The following is a 3,831-nucleotide window of genomic DNA, read 5'->3' as shown; positions in this document are numbered from 1 at the left end:
GCTTGGCCAGCAAAAAGCTGACCCCACTGCAAGGACCAGCAGACCCCACAAGAATGACCCCATCCACGTCTACCGGAGCTCCATCTACCCATGATTCACCACACCCAAGCCTCCAAGCCCAATAGATTTGCAAAAGAGAAAATAAAGTACATACATAAAGAATAAACAGTCCCGTCCATTTCCTGGCATCAGGTGACTGGTTAAGAGCTTCCTCCTTCTTTGTGTGTCTACTGGATACTCCTAACATCCCCTAGTTGCTGTCACAGTGCTGGCTCAGGTCACAAGCTCAGCCCCTGGGAGGACCCCCCAGACCCCTGTCACCAGGGAAGGATTGAAGAAGGAGGCCAGCCGGGGATCTACCAGCTCTGGGCCCCAGTGGCCACCCTCTGCAGCTCAAAGCCGCCTTTGCTCTGACTCCTCTCCTTGGCTAGCCAGCCAGAGCCAGCCCAGAACTCCCTCCCCACTGCTTGGCAGGACCAAGGAATAAGTCCCTACTGGACAATTATTAATCAGATTCTTGACATTCCTCAGCCTCAGGTTGGCTGGAGAAGCATGTTCCCCAGAGGAGCAGAGGTCCAGGACTGGCATTTAGATATGCAGCTGATGAGCAAGATGGTGCTATCAGCTGCTGCCCTGCTCCTGGTGACTGGACTACAGGCTGTACAAGCCCAGTGGTGGGGTGGGAATGCCCAGGCAGAAGCCAAGGAGGAAGCAGAGGGCTCAGAGCAGCCTGCTGTCCAAGGGGCTTCTCCTGGGGCAATGCAGAGGGGGCCAAGATGCCAGAGAAGCAGCAAAGGGGCCGAAGCACCACAGGGTTACAGCTGGGAGAATCCAAGGGGCTCCTGCATCCTGGTCATGGGGGCCACATCCACAGACAGGAAGCTCCAGAGAAAAGGCTCAGGTGAAGAGCAGGGAGGGCAGGGCTCTGACTCTGAGCAGGTGCCTTCTTGCTGCTGCGGCCAGGAAGCCAGAACAGCTGTTGGTGGTAATCCTGACCCTCCCCATTGCCCCCACTTGGGCAGTGAACCGAACAGCTTCCCAGCTGGACTCACTGCAGCAGCCCATGGCAGCTGTGTGTGTGGTGAGCCTGCTCCACGGCAGGACAGCAAACCCCCTGAGCAGCCAGGGCCAGGGCAACTGGAACCTCCCCACTGTTACCACGCGGCTCCTTGGCAAGGCAGCCGTGAAATGAACCAGAGCTGGGTCTTCACTTGTGTGATGGGGGTCAACAGAGTAGAGGCTGGGGCTCTCCAGGCTGTGTCCGATGTTGACCTGACCTGCATCAGCTGGAGGGAGCCCCCGATGCCTCCTATACCTTCTGGTCCGTAGCCCATCTCCAAATGGAGAATTTCATACAGAAGGTGGAGGGGGTTGGGCCCAGGCCCAAAGGCAAGGTGTATGACTACTATGTGGAATCGACCTCTCAGGCCATCCTCCAGGGCAGCTTGGCTCCCAGGACAGCAGTCCTGACTGAGGTTCCATCCCTCATGCCACCGCCAGGGTCCCAGGGAACAGGGGCAGCCTCGGGAGGCCAAGCCGGTGACACAAAGGGTGCGCTGAAAGAGCCGCCTCCCTGCGGCCAGGGCCGTCATCCTCCACCGGAGGCTTCAGGGGGAAGGAGAGTCTCCTGCACATAGCGGAGAACCCAGAGCTGCAGCTGCCGCCGGACGGTTCCCAGCTCCCTGTTCCCCACTGCCCAGACCTGGGCGCCCTGCCTGCCTCAGGCAGAAGCAACTGGGAGCCCCATGTGCAGCTGGTGGCCGGAACCAGTTTCTTCCATGTCCCACTCACCCCTGCTCCGGCCCCACAGGTCCACCTGGATCTGGGCAATTGCTGTGAGGTGCTGACCTTGGCCAAGAGGCAGAGCCTGGAGGCCCTGAAGGAGGCGGCCTACAAGGTGATGAGTGACAACCACCGCAGCAGCGCAGCCGGTTCATCCACTGGGGCCTGAGCGGAACAGAGCAGGAGCTGATTATGTAGCGCCGGCTCGGGGCCACCAGTACCTAGTTGTGGCTGATGTGTGCCCCAAGGAAGATTCCGGCGGCCTCTGTTGCTATGTTAACGAGCGGGACGCCTGGCACCCACTGGCTCACCTGCCCGCCGGAGGCCGTGTTCTGGGGCTGTGCCATCTGCAGCTTCTTCAATTATCTCTTCGTGGTGTCCGGCTGTCAGGGGCCCGGGCACCAGCTCTCCAGGCCCGTCTTCTGCTACAACCCACTCACGGGGATCTGGAGTTAGGTGTGCCCGCTGAACCAGGCCCGGCTGCACTGCTGGCTGGTGGCCCTGGACGGGCACCTGTACGCCATCGGCGGGGAGTGTCTGAACACGGTGGAGCGTTACGACCCCCGCCTGGACAGCTGGGACTTTGCCGCGCCGCTCCCCAGCGACACGTTCGCCCTGGCGCACACGGCCACTGCGTGCGCCTAGGAGATCTTGGTGACGGGCGGCTCGCTACGCTTCCTGCTGCTCCGGAGCAGCGCCGGTGGGTCGGCCCCACCGGGGGCAGCAAGGAGCGTATGGCCGAGACTGTGGCGGTCGACGGCTTCCTCTACCGCTTCGACCTCAACTGCAGCCTGGGTATCGGCGTGTACCGCTGCAGCATCAGCACCCGGCTCTGGCGCGAGTGTGCCACGTACCGCGCGCCTTCCCCGGACGCCTTCCAGTGCGCAGTGGTGGACAACCTCATCTACTGCGTGGGGCGCCGGCTTACCCTCTGCTTCCTAGCAGACTCTGTCCCACCCAGGTTTGTGCCCAAGGAGCTGCAGAGCTTCCCGACCCGCAGGGCACCCTCTTGCCCACCGTCCTGACCTTGCCCACCCCCGATTTGCCTCACACCAGAGTCTAGTAGTCCCTCAACTGGGCTCCTCATGCAAAGCTGGGGGCCACAGGGCTCCACCGCCAGCCTTCCCTCTGGGGGCCATTTCCAGACAATCAGGCAGCCCAGGAATGTGGCATGAAGAGGTGAATTCCAGTCCTTTCTCCTACCATGGCTGGGGGGAGAGGGGTCTTAGATGAGTCTTACCCTTCCTGGGCTGCAGAGGCCCCACTGCAGACAAGATGACCAGGAGCTGGTGTTCCAAGGCAGAAGGCATTCATGTTTTCAGAGATGACCACCCTTGCTTCAACTCTGAATTCTTGTGGGGATACACCAGGACCCCACCAAAGTTTAGGGGGCATAGCCTTATTGCATCACAATTCTAGGAGCCAGTGGACCCCAGCAGCCCCTGAAGCTGGTTGCTCTGGAGAGGGATTGGCTCTCTCAGCCACCAGTGCCCTTTCCTAAAATTCAGCAACCAGGCCCCACCTTCAGGGTTTCCAGAAGCTCTGGGACACACAGGTGGGAAAGATGGAGGCAGATGACTTGAGCAGGACCAGGAACGAGCCCGGGGAGCCCCAGGGGGCCTGGCCAGAGGGAGTGGCGGTTGGAAAAGTAGAACAACTGAAGCTGGGGTCAGCCTAGGGGACTCTTGCTTGTGAGAAAATTTACCAAAGCCCCCCTTACTTTCTCCTTATTGGAAGAAAGAGAAGCACTCATTGTACCAAGCTGTCTTCTGCGGGTCTGCTGGTATGCTAGAGATATGCGGAAGTCTCAGCAAAGGGAAGAAACTATGTGATCCAAGGGCTGTCCTGCCCCTCGGCCCTGCCCATGTTAACTGACCATCGCACTCATCCCCTCCCTCTCCCTGTCTGGAAGCTGGGGCAGCCACCACCAGGCAACACTTCAGGTGACAGCATCATTTGCTGTCCTTGTACCAGGTGCAGTCACATGGTGTGCCTCATTCACATTTTCAGGTTCATGACCATGCCGAGGAATTAGAAGATTCTAGTGAA

General features: G+C 59.8%; 1 pseudogene; it reads left to right on the top strand.

The window, feature by feature from the left end:
* Positions 1-515: 515 nt before the first annotated feature.
* LOC108297704 lies at positions 516-3,496 on the top strand (annotated as a pseudogene).
* The last annotated feature ends 335 nt before the right edge of the window (positions 3,497-3,831 follow it).

The sequence above is a fragment of the Cebus imitator genome, unplaced genomic scaffold, assembly GCF_001604975.1.
Source record: "Cebus imitator isolate Cc_AM_T3 unplaced genomic scaffold, Cebus_imitator-1.0 Scaffold831, whole genome shotgun sequence".
Classification (NCBI taxonomy): domain Eukaryota; kingdom Metazoa; phylum Chordata; class Mammalia; order Primates; family Cebidae; genus Cebus; species Cebus imitator.
The sequence above is the reverse complement of the archived record's forward strand: the minus strand, read 5'-3'. Positions and strand labels throughout refer to the sequence as shown.